Source organism: Lynx rufus, unplaced genomic scaffold (assembly GCF_022079265.1).
Source record: "Lynx rufus isolate CCGP_SWC_20201006 ecotype Redwood Valley unplaced genomic scaffold, mLynRuf1.p SCAF_38, whole genome shotgun sequence".
In the NCBI taxonomy this organism is placed as follows: domain Eukaryota; kingdom Metazoa; phylum Chordata; class Mammalia; order Carnivora; family Felidae; genus Lynx; species Lynx rufus.
The window spans coordinates 2,178,969-2,203,378 of NW_025814854.1; the positions used below are offsets into that span (position 1 = coordinate 2,178,969).

Here is a 24,410-nt window from a genome sequence, read left to right on the forward strand (position 1 = left end):
GACTCTTCATTTCAGCTCAGATCATGATCTCACGGTTGGTGAGTCCAAGCCCCATGTTGGGCTCTGTGCTGTCAGTGCAGAGCCTGCTTGGGATTCTCACTCCCTCTCTCTGTGCCCTCTGCATTCTTTCTGTCTAAAAATAAATGAATAAACTTTAAAAAAAGAAATAAAGTGAGTGAGCGAGCCTCAGCAATCTACAGAACAATATCAAAACGTCTGGATTCCCACTCACACCCACAAGGAGAGAAGGAAAAGAGTGAGACAGAAAAAATATTGGGGGAAGAAACAGCTAGAAGTATTTCGCAAACTGGGTGAAACATAAATTTATAGATGCAAGAAATGCAGCACAATAAATATAAAAGAACCCACACGCCAAGTGCACATCAGTCAAAATGCTGAAACACAAGATAAAGAGAGAATCTCAAAAGCAGTCAGAAGAGGGGTGCCTGGGTGGCTCAGTGGGTTGAGCGTCTGACTTGAACTCAGGTCACGATCTCGCGGTTCATGGGTTCGAGCCCCGCGTCAGACTCTGTGCTGACAGCTGCTTCAGATTCTGCGTCTCCCTCTCTCTCTGCCCCTCCCCCGCTTGCACGCTGTCTCTCTCTCTCCCTCTCTCAAAAATAAACAAGCACTAAAAAAAAAAAAAAAAAAGAATGAAGGCAAAAATACATTTTAAAAGAAATACAAGTTAATAAGCTGTCAACAGATCTACACTACAAGAAATGCTAAAGGAAGTTCTTCGGGGGAAGAAAAATGAGACCAGACTAAAATTTGGATTTTTTTTTTTTACGTTTATTTATTTTGAAGGGACAGAGTGTACGCAGGGGAGGGGCGGGGGAGGGGGGAAGAGAGAGAGAATCCTAAGCAGGCTCCACACTGTCAGTGCAGAGCCTGATGTAGGGCTCAAACCCATGATCTTTGAGATCATGACCTGAGCCGGAATCCAGAGTTGGACACTTTAACCGACTAAGCCACCCGGGTGCCCCTGAAACTTGGATCTTTAAGAAGGAAGGAAAGGCACCAGAAGTATTGAATAAATGAGTAAATATAAATGACTCTTTGTTCCTCTTAGTTTCAAATTCATGTTACCAAAGCAAACTTTATGATTGTGGGGACTGTAACTTAACAGATACGTATGACGACTGTAGCATGGGAGAGGAAGTAAATCAATCTAGACAGTTGCAAGAATCTTAAACTTTCAATGAGGTAGAATATTACCTCTAAGCAGACCCTGATGAGTTAAGTGTGAAAACTGCAATCCTAGTTAGAGCAAAACCACAAAGAAAACAATGCTAACAAGTAGAGCCCGCCGATAAGTCAAGAGTTTAGCTGCCGACAGTTAAAGTTTGGGATATTTTACACAAAAATTCAGATTTCTGGCTTCTCTCAGAAGGTACCCAGGATCACAAGGCTAGAAGTCCCAGGGCCAGGATTCAATGTCAAGCCTAGGTTTACGTGAATCACAACCTGACGTATGAACCACACTTTTCAAGATTGCTGGTTCCCATTTTAAATCCTTAAACATGTTAAACCTAACTGTTTTAAGTTTGTGGACTTCACAAGTCTGTTTTCGCTGTTGTTTTTTTAAGTTTCATTTGTGTTGCTGGTCTCCTTGCCTCGTCACTGTCTCCTCCTCACCTGGGCGTGGACGGCTGACGCCCCAGGACCCCACCTGCGAGAAGTCTCCAAGGCGCAGGGCCGCCACAGGCCACTGGCCTTCACCTCCCACGTAGCAGCGCAAGTCAACGACCACTTCGTCTTATGTTTCTAAAGTCATACCGAAGTCATACCGATAAATTAGAAAATCTTTCACTGTGTCCAGCCTTTCAAGAAAAACCAACCGTAAGCAAGGGGTGGAACGCCTGAGAGGCCCAGAGCCCACAGAGCCCAGAGGGCCACACTCCCCACCGCCCCGCAGGGACCCGTCATTCTCCCCGGGAGGGGAGGCAGGGGCTTGCAAGAAGGAAGCGTGAGGCACAACAGGCCAGAACCCCCGCCCTGAAAGGACAGTGTGTTAGCCCCAGGCCACATTCGCTTCCAGCCGTCTTTATACGGAAAAAAGGAGAGCGAGAACTCCAGACAATAGCACCCACAGACTTAGTGCTTCGGGCTTACTCTGGGGTGCTCGGTACCTGAGAACTGCAAAAGGAAGTGCACGCAGCACCCTGTGGGCCTCCTCTGGTCAGACCGCCCGCCACCCACAACAGCCTGCGGCGGGTGCTCGCATCCCCTTTCCCGGGCGCGGACACCGCGACACCCGAGTCATAAAGCGGGAAGGCACAGGGGCAGCGGCGGTCCAGCCCCCGGTGCTGCCTCCCACAGGTGTGGGTTGGAGGAGTGAAAGTCGGCCTCCTCTTGAAGCCAAGTCTCGTCTGCCCTTCCTCAGAGGCGATTCCCGTCACAGGTTCACTGGGCATCCTTCCAGCCTCAGGCGTGCATCCGGCAACAGAGTTGTTTCGCGGGTCCGTATTTCCACAAATGCGATCACGCACCGATCAACCTATCTTTACTTCCCCATGTCGATATATGCCAGTCGAGCTCAGTCTTTCCAACTGCTATGCCTTGTGCATCACATAAATATCATTCCCGCTGTTTAAATTACTCCAGAACGTAGAAAATACTGGAAAGTTTCCCAAAACATTATAGAAGGCTGGCATAGCTCTCATACCAAAACCAGAAAATTGCATGCAAAAGAGAGCTATAGACCAAGATCAGTAAAAAAAACACTGTAAATAATATCACAAAACAGAAGTAAATCAAACCCCGTCACTACTACACTAAAAGATGCCAGAGAGGATTTACCCAGAAACGATGATTTGGTATCAGGAGCTCTATTAATGTTATGTCACCGTGTTAACACACTACAGGAGATTTCTGATGAAGGTGGTCAAGTAGTTTTTCCTTTTAAAAAAAGCCAGCTATGCTGCCTAATTCAGAGCAAGAAAGGGAAACCTTCAGGTCCAGGAAGGAAAAGCAAACAGCAATCAGCCTCAGCGGGCAGAGCCCGCAGCTGTGAGCGAAGCAGAGCTCGGGAACAAAGCGAGGGCTTGGGGCTCCTGGCTCCCCAAACAGAGCCTATAGCAGATCAGAAGGGTGTGGAGGGCAGCGGGCTGGAGTGGCTCAGGGCACCGCGTGGAGGCCGCTGCCTAGCCTGGAATCTGGGCTCCAATGCTTATTAACCATCCGAGTGACAACATGCTCTCCTCCACACTCCACCTCCTGAGGACAGAGGACCGACTTCACAGGGCGGTTCTGAACACTGGGGAGGAAGAGCAGGCATCACCCAGAGCAGACCGGAGTGCCTACTGTCACAGTGCCATCGGCATCTGAGCCGATGGCCAGCCTGGGGCAGGGCCCTCAGCAAATACCCACCAGAGAACACCGGGGAGACAGAATCACTCTGGAGAAATCTGCCTCAGAGGCTGTGATATCTCAAATCCTGAGCCAGGAAACTTAAGTAAAAACCTCTCTAGAATGAATGATGCTGGCAGGGCCCCGCAAAGGCAAGCTGGAAGCTGCTCGGGGGATCTTGTACAACCCAGAGCAGGCTGGAAGATCTCCCTGCTGCAGGAAACCAGGAGAAAGAGATCACACAGCACGCAAACCCAACACCAGCAGAGAGGAATATCCAAGGAGCCAGGCACAGCTCCTAGCTCCGGAGAACGAGCTCCTAGCTTCCACAGAGTAAGAATAGGAAGTTATTTTTCTCACAATTTGCAGATTTGGAAAAGAAAAAGAAGGCACTGGAATTAAAACAGTTGAGTTGAATACAGCAGACTAACCACAGCTAAATATATAAATAAACTAATAAATTAGAAGATAAACCTGACCAACTCACCAAGCCGTATGGCTGGTAAAGACACGTAAAATATTTAAGAGGGATTAAGAGACACAACATTCATGTTTCATTCTTTCAAAAGTTTCTACAGTGCCTATGCTGTGCCAGACACGGGATTTTAGGCGCTGGGGCTACACTATGGAACAAAACAGGATTAAAAACATTCTGCCATCCTAGCTAATGCAATTAAGACAAGAAAAGGAAATACAAGTATACAGACTGGGAAGCAGAAAACAAAACTGTTGTTCACTGATGACATGGTGTCTATGCAGAAATCTGAAAGAATCAAAAAAAGTCCTGGAACTAATAAGCATTCATATCAACATTAGAGGACACCAGGCTAGCATACAAAAAAGTCAATCACTTCCCTACATGCCAGCAATAAACAAGTGGAATTTGAAATTAAAAACACCATTCACATTAGCGCTCCAAAAAATGAAATACTTAGGAATAAATCTAACAAAACATTTGCAAGACCCTTTGAAGGAAAACTATAATGTTTTTATTTATTTTTGAGACAGAGAGAGACAGAGCACGAGCAGCGGACGGGCAGAGAGAGAGGGAGACACAGAATCCGAAACAGGCTCCAGGCTCTGAGCTGTCGGCACAGAGCCCGACGCGGGGCTCGAACCCACGAACCGTGAGATGGTGACCTGAGCAGAAGCCAGACGCTCAACTGACTGAGACACTCAGGCGCCTCTTGAAGGAAAACTATAAAACTCTGATAAATAAAATCAAAGAAGAGCTAAACAAATGGAAAGATGTTCCATGTTCATGGATAGGATGGCTCAATATTGGCAATATGTCAGTTCTTCCTAACTTGATCTAGAGGCGAAACGCAATCCCACTCAAATCCCAGTAAGCTACTTTGTGGATATTGACAAACTGATTCTAAAGTTTATGTGGAGAGCCAAAAGACCCAGAAGAGCCAACACAGTAATGAAGGTGAAGAACAAAGTAGGAGAACGGACACTACCTCACTCTGGGGTTCCTATGAAGACAGTACACCAAGGAAGGTAGCGTTGCACTGGCAAAATCAGAGATAAGTGTTCAACAGTAAAGAAGAAACAGACCAGAAACAGACTGTCATAAATACAGCCAACCAATCTTTGACAAAGAAGCAAAGACAATACAACGAATCAAAGACAAGCTTTTCTACAAACAGTGCTGGCACAATGGGACAACCACATGCAAAAAAAAAAAAAAAAAAAAGACTCTAGACACAGACCTTAACCCTTCACAGAATTAACCCAAAATGGATCATAAACTTAAATGTGAAATTGAAAAAAACTACAAAACTTCTAGAAGACAACACAGGAGAAGACCTATACGACATCGACTTTGGCAGTGACTTTTTATATACAACACTAAAGGCACAATCCATGAAAGAAATATCTGATAAACTGCACTTCATTAAAAAAAAAAACAAAAAATACCAAAACAAAACACCTTACCTTCTGTGAAAGACAAGGTCAACAGAATGAGAAGACAAACCAGACTGAGAGAAAAAATTTGCAAATGACATCTGATATAAGACTGTTATCCAAAATATTAAAAGAACTCTTAAAACTCAACAACAAGAAAACAAACAACCCAACTAAAACATGGGCCAAATACCTTAAAACAAAACACCAAAGAAGAAATATAGATGCCAGATAAGCATATGAAAAGACGTGCAATATCATAGGTCATCAGGGAAATGCAAATTAAAACGAGGTAGAACTCCACACACATCAAAACGGACAAAATCCAGAACACTGACAACACCAAATGCTGGCAAGGATACGGAACAAGAAGACCTCTCCTTCGCTGCTAATGGGATGCAAGGTGGTTCAGACACTTTGGAAGACAATTTGGTGGTTCCTTACAAAACCAAACATAATTTTATCATAACATCGAGCAATCCCATTCCTCGGTATCTACTCAAAGGAGTTAAAAACTAACATCCACCAAAAAACCTGCACAAAGATGGGCTCTACGCCCAGTGTGGAGCCCACTGCAGGGCTTGAACTTACAACCTTGAGATCAAGACCTGAGCTGAGATCAAGAGTTGGATGTTTAATTGACTGAGCCACCCAGGCACCCCTGCACACAGACGGTTTATACCAGCTTTTATTCATAATTGCCAAAACCTGGAAGCAACCAAGATGTCCTGCAGGAGATGAATTAACAAACGGTGGGCCATCCAGACAATGAAATATTACTCACGCTACAAACAAACGAGCTATCGAGCTAGGAAAAGATACGGAGGAACGTTCGATGCACGCTACCTTGCACGCTAGGGAAAGAAGAGATTACACACCGTATGCTTCCAACCACAGGACATCCTGAAACAGTGAAAAGATGTCAGTGGCTGCCAGAAGGAGGGCGATGAATAGGCAGAACACAGAGGATCTTTAGGGCAGGGAAACTACTGCGTAGGATGCTGCAACAGTGGACACCTGCCGTGAACCACACAACGCGCAACACCAAGGGTGGGCCCTGATGGAAACTGTGAACGCCGGCGATTAAGACACACCCGTGCAGGTTCATCAAGTGCAGCAAAGGTACCACTCTGGTGGAGAATGTCGGTAACAGGGAAGGCTATGGATGTGTGTGGGTGGGGGGCAGGGTATATAGGAACTCTCTGTACCTACCTTCCTCTTAATCTTCCTGTGAATCTAAAACCGCTCCAAAAAAACTAATTCTGCCCATCCAGAAGAATTTAAAGCAGAGACTCAAAAGATGTTTATAACCCAACAATCACAGCAACATTATTGATAACATCCAAAAGATGCCCGCCTGTCCATCAGCAGGGAATACGCAAAATGTGTACATAGACAGCGTCCAGCCGTGAAGAGTGATAAATTCCTGCACACTACAATCTCCGTGAACCTTGAAAACATTATGCCAAGTGAAAGAAGACAGTTATAAAAGGAAAGTACTGGTTTTTAATCTTTTATTTATCTACTTTCATCTTATTTCAGAGAGAGCGTGTGCACAAGCAGGGGAGAAGAGCAGAGGGAGACAGAGAGAGAGAGAACCCCAAGCAGGCTGCCCACTTGGACTCCATCCCACAACCCTGGGATCATGACCTGAGCCGTAATCAAGAGTCGGGACACTCAAGCGACTGAGCCACCCGGGCGCTCCTTTTTAAAATTTTTTTTTTTTTTATTTTTTAGTAATCCCTACTCATGACCCCGAGATGACTCAAACTCATGACCCCGAGATGAAGAGTCACATGCTCTTCCAACAGAACCCCCCCATTTTTTGACGTTTATTTACATTTACTTTGAGAAAGAGAGTGTGAGTGCAGTGTGAGCACAGTGGGGGTGGGGCAGAGAGAATCCCAAGCAGCTCCGTAGCTGTCAGCACAGAGCCTCGAATCCACAAACCGTGAGATCGTGACCTGAGCTGGAGTGGGACACTTAACCGCCTGAGCCCCCCAGACGCCCCTTCTTTACGTGCGTGTGCACGTATTTACTTACTTTTAGGGCAAACACTGTACCACTCCACCTACACGAAGTACCCAGAGCGATGATATTCATACAAAGTGGACTGGTGGCAGCAAGAGAACGGAAGCAGAGTGGGGGCTGGTGTTCAATGAGGGCGGGGTGTCGGTTTGGGAAGGTGAGACGGTCCCGCAGATGGAGGGGGGTAACGCCTACACCGAGGTGAACGGACTTCATGCCACTGAAGTGCACACTCAAGAGTGGTGAGAATAGTAAATTTTACGCCGTGTACGACCGCCACAAAAGAAAGGATACTCTGCCCTCAGGAAGCTGACGTCCCAGTGGAGTTCTGGGAGAGACAGGAGGATGCGGGACAGGCAATTTCAAAGGGATAATGATGGAAATTTTCGCAGAGACGGAAGGAAATCATGTTTTCAGACTAAAAGAGCAGCCAGGGTCCTAAGCAACATAAATAAGAGCAAATCGGTGTCTAGAGCCACGACTCAACACTTAGATGAACGCATTCTCCTAAGACAGCTCACACCACGTTGAAGTAGCTGTAATTATTTAAAACTCCACCCTGACGCTGTTGACTTTGGGCCTCGCCACGCTGAAGCCACACAACATGAAGGACAAAAAGACAATCTTAAAACCCATAAAGAATAAGCTAACTAGGGGCGCCTGGGGGGGCTCAGCCGGTGGGGCATCCGACTTCGGCTCAGGTCATGATCTCGCGGTCCGTGGGTTCAAGCCCCGCGTCGGGCTCTGTGCTGACAGCTCAGAGCCTGGAGCCTCTTTCGGATTCTGTGTCTCCCTCTCTCTCTTCTCTTCCCCCACTCATGCTCTGTCTCTCTCTCTCTCAAAAATAAACAAACATTAAAAAAAATTAAAAAAGAAAACATGACTGCTGGGGCAGCTGGAGGGCTCAGTCAGTTGAACGTCCGACTTCAGCCCAGGTCATGATCTCACGGTTTGTGGGTTCAAGCCATTCATTGCTTCGGGCTCTGTACTGACAGCTCAGAGGCTGGAGCCTGCTTCGGATTCCATGTCTCCCTCTCACTCTGCCCCTCCCCTGGTGTGCACTCACTCGCTCTCTCTCTCTCTCTCTCTCTCTCTCTCTCTGAAATAAACATAAATAGGGGTGCCTGGGTGGCTCAGTCAGTTGGCTCAGGTCATGATCTAATGGTTCGCGGGTTCCAGCCCCGCGTCAGGCTCTGTGTTGACAGCTCGGAGCCTGGAGCCTGCTTTGGATTCTGTGTCTCCCTCTCGCTCTGCCCCCCCTCTGCTCATGCTCTGTATGAGTTCCATATGCACATCCCTTTTACAAAAGAAATGCTAAAAGAGGCATGGTAGCAAGAACATAAACCCAGAAGAAAAAACAGGATGCAAAAAGTAAGGGGAAAGAGGTAATTCTAAAACAATTTTTATATTTAAAAAGACTGTGAGGGGCGCCTGGGTGGCTCAGTCGGTTAAGCGGCCGACTTCGGCTCAGGTCATGATCTCGCGGTCCGTGAGTTCGAGCCCCGCGTCGAGCCCTGTGCTGCCAGCTCAGGGCCTGGAGCCTGTTTCAGATTCTGTGTCTCCCTCTCTCTGACCCTCCCCTGTTCATGCTCTCTCTCTGTCTCAAAAATAAATAAACGTTAAAAAAAAAAATTTTTAAAAAGACTGTGAGAGGGGCGCCTGGGTGGCGCAGTCGGTTAAGCGTCCGACTTCAGCCAGGGCACGATCTCGCGGTTCGGGAGTTCGAGCCCCGCGTCGGGCTCTGGGCTGATGGCTCAGAGCCTGGAGCCTGTTTCCGATTCTGTGTCTCCCTCTCTCTCTGCCCCTCCCCCGTTCATGCTCTGTCTCTCTCTGTCCCCCAAAAAATAAATAAATAAACGTTGAAAAAAAAAAAATTTTAAAAAGACTGTGAGAATATTTCTCACACGCATGTACACTCCTTCCGGAAACCCCAATAAAAATGACAGCAAAGGAATTTCAAGAACTGCGTGAACCCCCAGGGACACAGGCAGCAGAGGGAGTGGGGCTGCAGGTGCCCCGCGTGGGGGGCCCACAGGGACCGAAGCCGCCTCACAGGCACGCGGGAAGAGAGAGGCCAGTAGCCCGAGTCCTCTTGTGCATAAACATGGTCCCTGTCAAAATGTCTTCCAGGAACGAATGTAGCACGTGATCGTGGTAGAAAGGAAAGAAAACACTGAAACAGAGTGAGAAATGAAACTATGGAAGTTAAACCGAAATTAGCAGCTCCGAGCTATGGGTGGCTTTTCCAGGGGGCAAGTGCAGGGGACTACGCACCCTGCCGCTGCCGTCCGCGACGAGCTCTCCAGGGCTACGTAATGACCACCTCGCGTGTCACACGACCAACGGCACACGTCAAACGGCTGGGCAGGGCCACATGGAACAGAGGAGGGTCTGCAACGTGAAACAAGGCACGCTGCTTTCAGGAGAAAGGGACAAGCCACCCAGGAAGAAACGATCGGCATTCAGAACGACTTACGGGCACCAGGCCTGCTCCAGCAGCACCTGGAAACAGAGCGGCAGGTAAAGCACATTCTGTATTCTTGTGGAGCTCATATTCCAGAGGAGCAAGACATTTCAAAACACAGACGGAGTATGTGAAGGAAAAGAGGAAGGAAAAAGAGGGGTGGAAGCACAAGACGGCAGGAAGAGCGTCCTCCCCAGACCAGAGCTGAGCACTCTCCAGAGCTCATCCCGCCACGGGGCCCCGCTGTCCCACACCCCCGGCCACTCGAGCATTGGGCCGCGGCCTGTGCTGTCCACTCTGGGAATCCAACCGAGCAGAATCACTGCAGAGAAGTCTCGATGCTGGACAGCAGTAAGGCCTTCAGGACATTCCCTAGAGCCAAGCCGGCGGAGGGATCAAGCTCTTGGGTCACTCCCCCAGGGGCAGACGAGAGACTTGCCCAGAAAGCCGGGAAACCCTAGCCTACAAATAAATCTGACTCGCAGACACAGACTCCTTCCGTACTCCCTTGCTTTCTAACATGTCACACTCATCTGCCTGGAATACACTCTTCTCCTGCCTCCGCCGAGTGATGACCTCCATCCTCACAATGAAGACTGCCGTGGGATGAACAACGAAATCAGGATGGCTTGCTGTAGAACCAGGGTTGAGGGCAACAGCCACTCCAAGTCTCTCATGAAGGAGAAGCTTTACTCTACAAAATTTAGAATTCATAGCAAAAGTCTGCTTCTCCTGCAGAAATGCACCTAGAAAAGTCAGGACTTTATAAATGACCTGTTTCTTGTTTTGTTTGGAAGCTTCGAGCCTCAGGCCGATCTCGATGCTAGCCTTGGGCCTACCCGTCTGCTTGCCTCCCCTGCTGCTCCAATCCTAACTTCATGATGATACCCAAGTTGGTATCTTCCTTGGTCCCATTGCTGGTTTTTACTCTCAGTGTTAAACGTCAAATCTCTGGACCCTCCTACGCTGCTGGTGGGGATGTGAAATGGTACGGCTGCTGTAGAAAACAGTCTAGCCATTCCTCAAACAGTTAAACACAGGGCTCCCACGACCCAGCAATTCCACTCCTCGGTGTCTACCCAAGAGAGAATTGAAAACATACGTTCATACAGAAACTTGTACAAGAATCGTCACGGCAGCATTATTCTTAAAAGCAAAAAAAACCCACCCAAATAATAATGATAAACTGAGGAAAGAAATGTGACCTACCATACAATGGAACAGTCAGCCCTAAAAAGGCCACACATCATATGATTCTATTTATAAGAAACATCCAGAACAGACAAATGCATGGAGCCCAAAAGGAGAAAGGTGGTTGCTGGGAGCTGGGGCATGAGAGGGGACTGAGAGTGACGGCTAGGAGTACTGGGCTCCACACCAGAATGATGAAAACAGGCAAGAATTACACGGTGCTGACGGTTGCAGAACCCTGAGACATACTGAGCAAACAGAAAGGAAAAAACAAAAAACAAAAACAAATACGAAAAACATTGAAGTAGGGGCACCTGGGTGGCGCAGTCGGTTAAGCGTCCGACTTCAGCCAGGTCACGATCTCGCGGTCCGTGAGTTCGAGCCCCGCGTCGGGCTCTGGGCTGATGGCTCAGAGCCTGGAGCCTGCTTCCGATTCTGTGTCTCCCTCTCTCTCTGCCCCTCCCCCGTTCATGCTCTGTCTCTCTCTGTCCCAAAAATAAATAAACGTTGAAAAAAAAAAAATTTAAAAAAAAATAAAAAAAAAAAAAGAAAAACATTGAAGTATAAATCTTAAAATGGTTTAAGTGGTGAATTTTATGGTATGTGAATTTTACCTGGTTTTTAAATATCAATTTATTTTGCTGAATAGGAAGGGTATTAAAAGCATATTAAATTGTATTGTTCATAGCCGTGAAATATTTTTTCCTATTTTCCCTGTAAAATACACCTGACGCAGAATGAGAATTCACCACATGCAGCAGGGGCGTCTGCTACAAAAACTGGGAAGAGCTGGTGTAGGTCCAAGAAATATGCAGCCCCAGCCCCGTCCCCGCTGGACACAGCCTGGAGTCTAGTCTCCGGACGGGGCGCATCGGAGGGGCGCACTACCGGGGGGGGGGGGGGCGCTCAGCGCAGCGCAGCAGCGATTTCTAAGACAGCTGCCCGGACCCAGGGGGAAAGGCCCACCAAGCCTGACGGTGGGGTCCCGACCAGTCAGCCTTCAGTCAAGCCCCCCACCCAGACCCTGCCACCGGCTCCGGGACCTCCATCTTAACAACAAACCTTCACTGAGAGGGGCAATCAGAACAGCGAGGAAACTCACCACGAGAAACAAGAATTTACAAAGGCAGAAGCGAAGCAGCAGCTCAGAGGACACCTCGCACAGAGAACGGGAGAGCCCTCGATGTGACTCCCACGGGAGTCCAAACAGACACAGCCTCCCACTTGGGTATTCTCTGCCCACCTCTGGTGACACGGTGGCCTCTAGGGAGGTGAATCGGGTGGCCAGGGTATGGGGTGGGAGAGAGATTTTCACACCATAACGTTTTAATTCTGAAGCAGGAGAACGTATCATCTAGGCTCTTCGTTAGATTTTTAAAGGAACATTATGAAAATGTAAAAATATTCCCGAAATAATTAAAAACGACAGCACTGTCTGTAGTCACATTCCAATACCACTAAGGGGACAAAAAGAGACAAGACATCATAATCTCCTAGTCTTGCCAAAGGGCAGAGAGGAAGGAAGGAGGGAGGGAGGGCGGCAGGAAGGGAGAAAGGAGGAGAAGGAACAGGGAGCGGGTGGAAGGAGGAGGAAGGCAGGAAGGAAAAGAGAAACACTGGAGAGAAAAAGAAGAAAATCTGAAGATCATGCTGACACAACAGCCATGTGGTAAGAGTTCCAAACAGAAACAGAAGGTTTTAGAAATTATAAAAGAGCCCTAAACAGACATTTGTCCCAAGAGGGCCCGCAGACCGCCAGCAGGTGCACGAGAAGATGCCCAGCACCACTCATGGTCACAGAGAGGTCGTTCAGAGCCACGGTGAGGACGACCTCACCCCTACCAGAATGGCTAGCATCAAAACACAAGAAACGAGCACAGGCAAGGAGCGTGTGCTGCTGGTGGGGACGTGAATCTGGTGCAACCACTGGGGAGGCCAGGATGGAAGTTCCTCAAAAAAATTAAAAACAGAAATACCATCTGAGGAGTGTCGGTGGCTCGGTCAATTAAGCGTCCCACTCCTGATTGTGGCTCAGGTCACGATGCCACGGTTCGTGCGATGGAGCTCAAGGTCAAGCTCTGGGCTGACGGCACGGCCTGTTTGGGATTCTCTCTGCCCCTTCCATGCACGCTCACGCGTGTGCTCTCTCTCAAAATAAAAAAAGACATTAAAGAGAAAGAAGAAACAGCACGTGACCCAGCAACCCCATTCTGAGCATTTATCTGAAGGAAACAACATTGCTATCTCAGAGGTATCGGCTACCCATGTTTAGTGCAGTGTGATTTACAACAGCCAACACATGGCAACAACCTCTGTGTCCATCAACCCACCAGCTGATGAAGAAAATATGGCCCCAAAAAATTGCCCCAATTAAAAAAAAAGAAAAAAGGAAATTCTGCCATTTGCAACCCAGACGACATTATGCTAAGTGAAATAAGCCAGAGAGGGAAAGCCAAAAACTGTGTGATCCCCCTTACATGTGTAATCTGAAAAAGAAAAAAGAAAAAAGTCACACTCATACAAAAAGAGAGTAAAACAGTCAGGGGCTGGGGGTGGGAGAAACAGGAGAACATTGGTCAGAGAACACAAACTTTTGTTTTGTTTTGAATCTGAGAGAGAGAAAGGGCACACCTGTGCTCGCACAAGCAGGGGAGAGGCGCGGAGGGAGAGAATGTGAAGCAGGCTCCAGGCTCAGCAAGGAGCCCAACCCGGGGCTGGACCCCACAACCCTGGGATCATGACCTGAGCTCACCGACTGAGCCACCCAGGTGCCCCAGAGAATGCAAACTTTCATTTATAAGATCAAAGATATAATATATATTATGGTGACTATAGTTAATAATGTATTTCACTTGAAATTTGCTAAGAAAGCAACTTTTAAGCACACTCACCACACATAGTTTATATTGTACGCTTGAAACTAACATAACACTGTATGTTAACGACACTAGAATTAAAATTTTTTTTTAGTATTTATTTTTCAGAGAAAGAGACAGAGAGAGGGACAGAGACAGTGCAAGCAGGCGAGGGGCAGAGAGAGAGGGAGACACAGAATCTGAAGCAACTCCTGGTTCTGCAGAGCCTGACACAGGGCTCGAACCCACAAACTGCGAGATCGTGACCTGAGCCAAAGTCAAGACGCTTAACTGACTGAGCCCCCCAGGCGCCCCTAAAAACATTTTTAAAGGTAACTTTTAAGTGATGGATAACTTGATTATGGTACTCATTTCACAATGTATACATATATCAAATCATTACCTTGTATGCTTTAAATATATAACAATTTCGCTGGTTATACCTCAATAAAACTGGAGAAAAATAGAAACATAGTCAAGATTTTTTAATTATGGAAGAAATAACTCAAAATGTCCCAGAATCAAACGGTTAATAAGACCCACCAAGTCATCAAGTGCCAGCATAATGAATGCAGAGGAGACCCATGGCCGGGAGGGGTGGGGGGTGGGGGGCAGGGTGCAGATAACAGGTCATAGGCAAAGAATCAGAAACCGCGATAGCATCAGTGTTCCTAAAAGAGAAAATGCACACGGAAAGCCCCAAAATACTGAAGCAATGCACTTCAAATTTGTGAGAAAATTATTTCCAATCCAAACCACATACCTAGCCAAGCTATCAACCGACATAGGAGATTGTTTTAGCATGCCAGGTCTCAAAAAATGTCGCCTCCCGGAGCACATTTAAGAGAAGCACCACAGGTCAAAGTAAATCACAGAAGACAAGACACCCAAGAATTGGAGGTCCACCTGTGAAGGGAAGAACACGCAGCCGTGTCACAGGCCCGTGGGGACCCAGTCTGGAGCAGGAGGGCAAAGAGCTCCGAGGTCACCGAAAGAAAAACATGGCCGTGACAGAGTCCAGCTGACCATCACTAAAGGCTGTTTACACGGTTCACCTGGAAAACCTGGGACTGAATTAGTAATAGACGCACAGGAGACCAGGCAAATGGAAAACAACATAACGGTTTCCACTAAGGAAACACGAAAGCAAATATTACCCATCACACTGCACGGTTCAGCTGAACGATGTAACAGTTGCTACACATCCATTTAAACCAAAAACTGTTATAAAACTGTGGAGGATGAAAGATGGCCCCAAATCCTCTCTCGCTCCCCTGCACAAAGAAATGTCTACGTTTCCACGCCCTTTGTCTGGCCTGGGGCTGTGACTGCTTTCACGGAAAGAGCATGACAAGAGCAATGCCACACCAGCGCCGGCCTAACCTTGGAGAGCAGCCACCACCACGCTGAGAGGAAGCCCAAGCAGCCTTGTGGGAAGGCCCACCTTGGGGAGAGCAGAGGCCTGCAGCCTTGTGGGAAGGCCCACCTTGGGGAGAGCAGAGGCCTGCAGCCTTGTGGGAAGGCCCACCTTGGGGAGAGCAGAGGCCTGCAGCCAAGAGCAGAACTGCACACAGACAAATGCTAGGTTTTCAACCACCGAATTCTAGAACAGCCCGCCACGTAGAAATAGATTCGCCAGCACCACAATATTGGGAGGAAGCAGGGAAGGGAGTGGGAGGCGAGGGGACAAGAAAGATCCTGAACTCCCAAAGATGGAACCTGACACATAACATGTAAACCTCAAAGTTCTCAACTCTGCAAAATGAGCAAGTCCTTTTTTTCAGAGTGCAGACAGAGTCTACAGAAACGACTAACAAGAGTGCAGCGGTTGCCTCAGGGGACAGGGGAGCAGAATTTGTTCTTAGGGTTCGTGGTCCAGTTCGATAAAGGAGAAGCTAAGCCAGAAATAGCCATAAACATTTTAGTTGGTGAGGTTATGTTTCCTTCCTTCCTACATTTCTGTATCATACCAATTTTTCACAAAATGTGTTTTCTGATTTAAAAGTTATCTGTAATAGGGGCGCCTGGGTGGCTCAGTCGGTTGAGTGTCCAACTTCAGCTCGGGTCATCATCTCACGGTCCGTGGGTTCCAGCCCCACGTCGGGCTCGGTGCTGACAGCTCGGAGCCTGCTTCAGGTTTTGTGTCTCCCTCTCTCTCTCTACTCCTCCCCCGCTTGCACACTCGCTCACTCTCTCTCTCTCAAAAATAAAGATTACAAAATTTAAAAATCATCTATAATAATAATTAAGCTTCCTATTTCGCCTTAATGATGTGTCAAGAATTCACGTATCCTTGAAAGTAGGACTTCTATGAACTCCAGCGGGAACTCAAACTCGGGTTCTGCTCCACCCCTACCCTGCCCATCACTCCTGTGCCCAGCGGTTCATGAAGGGAGAAGAGCAGCGAGGTGACACCAGGATATGAGCAGCTACAAAGAAGCAGCCCTGAGATCTCGGCCGCGCGCGGAGAACAGGTAGCTGGCGAAGACCACGGGAGCCAACACTGGTTTCTATGGGACGCAGACAGCCCACAAAGGGGCTCAACCACGAGCGGCCGCCAGGTCCAATGCAACAGCAGGTGCACGTCCCTCCCACACCCGCGCTGGCCACGCTGGGCCCCACAAGGAGTCTCCCTGGGGGACTCAAGAGGCTGCCGGTAAAGGAAGAGCGAGGCCCTATTATTAAAATGTAACGGGCCGCCAAGGCAGATTCCCTCTGCCTCAGACACTTCTCAACCTACAAAAACAAGGAAGGCCCCTCTCCAAAGGAAGCAGAGAGGGTAACGGTCCAGGATTTCTTCTGAACCAGGAGACAGCCCTCAATCACACTCCACTGACCCGTGGCGGGCGGCCGACACGAGAGCACGGGACGCCACCCTGTTTCTGCCCTTTACTGACGCCACCTGCGGATTCACACGGGTCCCTAGAGCAGCCGAGAGCACCGTACTGTCTGAGAGGCGCACGCGAGCTTAGCCTCCAAAGGTGGGCAGTGGACAACACGAACCACTCCTATTTTTTCTCAAACAAGTTATAAGCGGTTGAATTTTAAGGAAACAAATACTTTTTTTATACAACTTTCAGAACTAGACAGAAAACAACCCAATGACCTGTTAACGTGATGCGTAATCCCGACTCAGGTCCCACAAAGCACAGAGCTTCAGAAACAGAACGGGGGAGAGGAAAACCCACCACGCTGCCCTGTCAGCAGTCCCGCTTGCAAGCCTTCATTCCGGGCACTGCTGCTTTCAACAAAACATGCTTGTCCTCTCCCACCTGAGGAGGACTAAGCCGCCCGAAGTCAGACAGCTTCCCCACGCCCTCAGGCCAGACCTTCCCACAGAAATTCCAACAGATGAGAATCAGGGGCCTCGCTACCAGACGCCGGACAATGCTCGGCAGCACCCCAGTCACACGCAGACCAAAACCCGAGCGGTTCTAAGTCGCCCGCACTCCCTCCTGCTCACCCCCCGAGGCCGTGGTGGGTGGCTGCGGCCTGCTCTCGGATCTGGCCACGGGGACTGCATCCGGTGCTGACCCCTCAACAGGCAATTGTCTGTTCGGCTCACACACGCCGAGTGCTTGCAGGGACACAGAAGTGAACTCGAGACAAGGGCCCTACCTTCAAGAAGCTTCCACTCAAGGGGGAGGGGCAATAAACAAAGTAGCGGCTGTTGTGGAGAAAAATAATCAGCCAGGGGGATCTGGGGAGCAGACAGGACGCAATTTCAAAGGCGGGGGGGGGGGGTGGGGGGGATCAACGTGAGCTTCACTAGGAAACTGATATTTCCACGAAGACATCAACAGACGTTTTCATGATTCTTTAATAGGCTGTTCTTGGTTTCTGAACCCTGAAACCAAAGTAGATATAAATTGTTCTTACAGAAGAATATTTTGTCTAGACGGTGAATGGCACCCCATCTATCTGGTTTTATCAGACAAAAACTTAGGGGCCACCCCAAACATCTCTCCCATCCCAAACAACAGGTCTTATCAGTCTTATTCCAGAATCCTTCCTACCCACACCCACCTACTTCTCCCCACACCCACCACCTCGGCACTAGCCCACCACCAGCATCCTTCACCGGACAAACACCGCAAGGTCCTAACTGGCTTATCAATCAGCAAAGTCACAGGCAGTTCTCCTCGACGTAGAAAGCATCACAATCACGTGAAAAGCTCATCTGAACACAGATGCCGGGCCCCGCTCCAGAGCTTAGGACTCAAGAGGCCGAGGACAGGCCCGCGAACGTGTGTGTCCAACAAGTTCCCAGGTAAATATGGTGTCAGTCTAGGGGCCACGCTTGGAGACCCAAGGACTAGGTCATGCTGCGGTGACAAGCCCCAAAGCCATCACCTGTTACCTGGCTCAACCCAAAGGGTTCTCTCCTGCTTACAGTACAGATCTGTGTGCTCCCACAATGAGAGTCAGAAAAAGAAGATATGATAAAGCACACATCCCTCAGACCCTCTGGTCAGAAGCAACAGGTCACTTCTCATTGTCCAAAGCAAATCATACGGCCACACCAAACTCCACGGGGGCAGGACTGTTCAGTCCTACCGGGCACCAAACGTCCAAAGCAAGGACGACTGGAAAGATCCCCATGCAAAGAGACAGCAGCCACAGCCTGGCCTCCTGTACCCAGCTCTTCACGCTCCCCCGTCCTCCCATCACCAACTCTACAGACGACTCCGACAAAGGCACTGTCCAAAGCCAACGGATGTGTGTCTCACCCACACGCCCCGCCCTTCCTTAAACCCTCCAAGGGCCTCGCGCTGCTCTTAGGAGGAAGATCCTTCCTACAGCCCCAAATTCCTGCCCCCTTCCGACCTGTGCAGCTTCATTTTGCACACGGTCCCCTCACCCTCCGTTCCCGCCCCAGGGTCTCTGCACAGGCTGCCCCCTCCTCTGCGTACGGGTGCCTACCTCAACTAGGTGTGTCCCCCACCAAGCCCTCTCCTGCTCTCTGCTCCAGCACCCATCCCATCAGGAAGTCTTCCCTGAAAGCCAGTCCCCAGCTACATAGAATCTCCCTACAGATGCTACTAGACGCATCCGAGATTTCCTTCACGACTTTCCTCTTTTCTGTCATGGAGAATTCTAAATACACATAAAGGTAGATAGAGCAGGTACAGCCCCACGTTCCCATACCAACCTCGACCTAGGTCAGTCCTGATCCAGCCAGCCATACATCCACTGTCCCCTCTTCAGAGAATTGTGAAGCAAATCCCACGTGGCGCATCATTTCATAGGTAAGTAACTGAACGTGTCTCTAAAAGGTACAAGTTCTTTTCGTAAGTAAGCTCCGTGCCCAATACGGACGGGGCTTGAACTCAGGACCCTGAGATCAGGTCACATGCTCTACCAACGGTGCCAGCCAGGTACCCCTCAAATTATGTTCTTCAAATATAACAAAACCATTATGGCAGCTAAAAAAAAAATACTTCCTTAACGACACATCCAGTCAGTGTTCCGGTTCCTAAGTATCCCGGCTATCACAGGTGATGTTTAGCCATGTCTCTAACCAACTGGCCTGTCTTGGACACAAATAAAACGTCCACAGAACACTTTTGTTCCTTGTTGAAGAGATCAGGTCACTGGTCTTGTAGGTTCTGCCAACGGCGACCCTATGGTTTAGCTTAACGTGTTCCTCTCCCCCTGTATTTCCCATGAATTGGTTGTTGGACACAGAGCCTTGATCAGATTAAGGTTCAACGGTTAGGCAGGACTATTTCAGGGTTTCCAAAGACGTGTCTCCCCTGTTTCATCCCCCTCACAGGTCTGTAAACTCCACGGGGTGAAGGCCATAGGCTCTGGTTCATCGCTGGAACACAGCTGATACTCAGTGAGTGAAGAAATGTTAGAAAGAAGTGCACCGCCATGCTGACTAACAAAAACAGAATGGCCCACCCTCCCAGCCACGTATAGACGGGCTTCTGTTTAGACGGGCTTCTGTTAAAACATCCCGAGAGGCAGAACAGTAAGCTGCCAGAGACGGAAACAAAGGTCAGGCCTTGCAGGGGCTCTAATCACTTATGGCCGCGTGCCTTTGGGTCAGTACTTAATATCTCTGGGTTTCGGCCTCCTGCTGTGAGGGTTCGACAAGAGGTAAAGAATATTCAATGCTGGAAGCTGCAGAGAAAAGCTCTATGCAGACGGCACCAACTTCAAATCTTTTGGGGGAAACGACACGAAGTCTCTTATTTCTAACATATATTTCAATCTAAAAAATGTAGGAATTCACACTTTCATGAAACAAAAGGCTTCAGGAAAAGAGAAGACTCCAAAGCTGTCCCCGCTTGTTAACGGAGTACTCAGTGGCACTGTTCGAGGACCCGAAGACAGGTCAGAAGGTCCTCCCCCTGAAAAAGTCACGACCTAGAAAAGAGGAAGGGACAGGAGCCCACACAATGTGCGGTCACGACAGGGCCTAGCATTCACAAAGCGATGACAAACTTGGGAGCAAAAAAGCCAAACAACAAAGACCCTGTATCTAGTGCTGTGGGTGCTGGGTGGGCAGCACCAGAGGCAACAGGTCACCAGAGCTGCAGCACCAGGACAGTGAGGTCTTGGAGCAGCCAACAGAGATGCTGGACAAACACGCAGGGGCCACACGCTGTGCTCAAGACCCATGGCCTCCTCTACGGAAGGAAGAGGAGGAAAAGCACCAGGGATACTCGTGGCTGGCAGGTGAGATCAGAGCTCCTTTCTGCAGGGAACAGAGATCAGAAACTAGGCCCAACTTCCCTCTCACGAGTACACAGGGAGATAAAAATGGTGCCCCAGCCACCAGATTTTTCAAATTATGAATACTGGAGTCACCTGGACCAAATCTGTCCCCTGAATTTGAGCCCTATGCTGTGCCCCAGCCCATCAATCCCACTTCAGCCCCCTTTCTTGTATCTGCCCGCTCTTCCCACCCCTACCTCCGGGGTCTTGGAGAGCCACAATTCTCTAGCACTGGTTCGTGAGCCTCCTCTCTGACATCTGTCACCTGCCCATGGCCCTCCTCTGCATTCCCAACCTCACAGCAGGGCAAGCATGCTCACAGCACTTCTGAGACTGTATACACTCAAAATCAAAGAACTGAGAGTCCATTCATTCAAATAATCACGGAGCAACTGATGGTCACTGGGGCACCACCCTAGGCACTTGGGGGTATGAGAGTAATCAAAGCCAGAAGAGAACAAGTCCCCACCCTACAGACATGTCAATGGAGCCAGGCAGATGGACAGATCAATAAAACACAGTGTCAGGGGATAAGTGCCAAGGAGGAAAGGCTAAGGCAGATGGGTAGTGCCAGGGTCTTTTAAGTCAGCGGTCAGGGAAGGTGCCTGGGAAGAGGTCTCAGCAAAGACCTAAAGGCAGGCAAGGAGCTAGCCGTGCAGGTGTTCAGGGCAGAGCATTCTGGGCAGAAGAAACAGCAAATGCAACTACCTGAGGCCACGCGTGGCCGCGGTCCTTGCGATGGGCCAAAGAACAGTGGGAATGGAGAGTGGGCGAAGGTGGGCGAAGCACAAAGCGCTCCCGGCATAATTACGAGGGCCTCTCAAAACAGGCAGAGACTTGGGTGGCCCTGTGGGAGTGTGGTCCAAGCAGAGAGTTGAGCGAGAGGTAAGAAAAGCCAACGGTGCCCACGTACGCACTAGGGGGTGTGTAGGCAGGGAGGCGGCAAGCACTGACCATGCAGATGCCCAAGGGAAAAGCGCAGCCCAGAGATGGGCCGCAGGACGAGATAAGTGCAGCACAGGCTGAGAGGCCAGGGACGCTGGTCTCGAACCCTAAGGCAATGGAGATCCTTGAGAAGTGGGGCCTCACGTGATGACACGTGCACTTTTCACAGTCGAGGCAGGGTGTAGAGAGCTGACTGAAGGCGGTAAAGCTGGAGTCAGAAACACGCTTTCTGATCTGTTGGCCTCCAGAATACAGCAGCAGAAACACATGAAACGTTACCAGAAACACGAAGGTGCTGCTGATACAAATATATCCTTTAACAGCATAACAAACAATTCACACCATCAACTCTTTCCGTGACAACCCAGTCAGCTTAAACGCTGAGGTCCCAATTCCTTCCAGGAATAAGGAGTGTTCCCTGTACACCTGCTAGGAAACTCTCACTACTGGGAGCTTTAAGCTACAGGCCAACACTCAGCTTAACCAAGACTTTGCAAGGTCTGTGCCTCTATGTTTCGTTGAAACCGTTGAAGTATTAGAGAAACACATGCTTTGAAGACGCTTATGTGGCCACTTGCTTGTTGGAAGGCAGACTCAAGGACAAAACAACTTTGTGGTCCATCTTCAGTTTTTTACCTAGCAATCCAAATTTCATCAAACCAATCAACTCCTTCAGAAGCTATATTGCAACCAATAGACAAATTAAAACGCTGACAAGTCCCTGGGGCAACCAACTTAAGTCTCTTTCTCCCCAAAGGGCTTAGTATAAATAACCATGCCTGGAAAAGAAATTAACAAATCACACAGGGGGTGCCTGGGTGGCTGAGTAGGTTATCCGTGGGACTCTAGATTTCAGCTCAGGTCGTGATCTCACCGGCATGAGATTGAGCCCTGCATGTGGCTCAGCACGGAGCCTGCTAAAGATCCTCTCTCTCTCCCTCTCTCTCTCTCTGCCCCTCCCTCGCATGCTCACTCTCAAAAAAAAAAAAAAAAAAAAAAAAAAAATCACATAAAGACTGTGTGTAAAGCAAGAGCCTAAGCCTCCCTCCATTCACCTCTTGTTTCTCACCTCCTGTTCTGTATTTGCCCCGCAAGACAAACAGGTACGGTCAACACATCACTGCTTGCTTCATCTCGGTGGTAGATACAGGTCTACTACTCGTTACACTTACATGCCTGCAGTGTCTCATAATCAACTTTCATTTAACTTTCGAGTTAGCTATGATGAGAGAAGGAGACAGCCCTGCCCGGCAAACACGGTCTTGGCTCCCCGACCGAAGCCCGGTGACCCTAGGCCAGCCGCTTACGTTCCATACTCAGCTTCTTCCAGAGGATCCCTTTCTGCGCCAACGAGACTTACAGAAAATAGAGGCAAACAGGTCAGGTGCTGACTTTAAAACGGGCTGTTTGTTTATCCTGAGTCGTATGCCCGTATATTCAGCATTCGCGGAGTTCTTGCCGTGAGGAGGCACCCCAGAGCCTGTGCCGCCCAAGGCCAGGAGAGCCCTATCTTCAAGAGCTAGGCCAGGAGGGGGGAAAGGTCACAGCCGGCCACTGGAAGGCCGGGTACTCCGCGCTCCAGCAGGAAGGACAAGCAGTGCCCCTGGTCCAACAGCAGCCTGCGCAAAGGCCTGGAGTCAGGGCAGGGCACCGCATATTTGGGGAACAAAGACACACTTGCTGGAGTCCAGCAAAAGAGGAGAGTGAGGCTCAGGCAACTGAGACGCTAACCCGAAACTGCTCACGTTCTGTCACCAAGCCGGAACCGCAGCAAAAGTGTGTACCAGGACAGGGGAGCGTGAAGCCTAAATCTCCCGTTCCCGCTGGCTCCCGAAAGTGTTTCTTAGAAAGGTTATTTGCCCAGAATAAAAAGGGCAGAGCAAAACACATCCAGACGGCAAACCTCAGCATCATCTTAGCACCTTTTACATGGGCTGTGTCTCACGAGGCACACCTTTTATGGGCGTTTTCCACCGTCTGCCAGCACCTCTGAGTCTATCCCACCTACTCTTACACCCGAGCGTCAAACCATAAAAAGGAAGTAACTAATTAGTTGACATTCTGCCGCAGGAGCTGGGACTTTTCAAAGTTGGGACTCCTTGTAGGAGGAAAGGGCATCCAAACAGGTGGAAGGCTAGACCCACTCCTCCTTAACCAGAGCCGCGGAGCCTCTCATTTCTGGCATCGAATTCCCACAGTTCCTCACTGGGCTCCTCACATTAAAGCGCTACTTACTGTTTTAAGGGTTCCATATGAATCACGTGCATAAAAACCCTAAGCCTAGCTGCCACACCTGGTGGCCTGTTTATTGTTTCACTCGGTGTTTCCACAAATCGCAGGTCGGTTTACTTTGCGTAAGAATAAAATTGTCTCTCAAGCTTCAGTTACTTATCTGAAACTCTTACACAAGAAAGTTTACAGCTGGAGTCAGAGGCCAGTCTGACCCGCAGTCATGTAGTCGGAGGGAGGATTTTTGCGCAGAAGAGATCAGAGCTCTCCACAAAAGCTCTCACCAACTCACAACCACGCAGCACGCCCTCTCTTTACCAACCATCAGCCCAAAACTGAAGGCTGCCGGGCGTCTGAGAAAATGGAAGAAAAGAAAAGGAAATGACTCAAAGTAATCATGCTTAAGGCATGAGTCCCCTTCACTTCCAGTCGGTAGTTTAGATTTGAACTATGGACGGTTGTGGGGTAAGAGCACACAAGGCAAGGGTTGTGCGCACAGGCCGGGTTTCCTCCGTCTTGCCGTTTGCAGCTGTACTTTGAAGCACTGTTGTTCTCACACTTAGACACCGAGGGCATTTAAAGCATTTGAAAAAATAAAAGGTAAGGTCCTAGCTGCGAGAATGGGACGGCTTCTTACTTAACATCCTGACAACCTCATTTTAAAATACACGAAACACAACGTAACCGGTGCGCGGGGTACCTACGTGAGC

General features: G+C 49.1%; 1 protein-coding gene across 2 annotated transcripts in view; it reads right to left on the reverse strand.

Annotated features, from left to right (window-relative positions):
- The window catches only part of NSD2 (nuclear receptor binding SET domain protein 2), a 93,473-nt gene that overhangs the window by 68,037 nt on the left and 1,026 nt on the right, over positions 1 to 24,410 (reverse strand). The gene's annotated exons all lie outside the window — the stretch shown is intronic.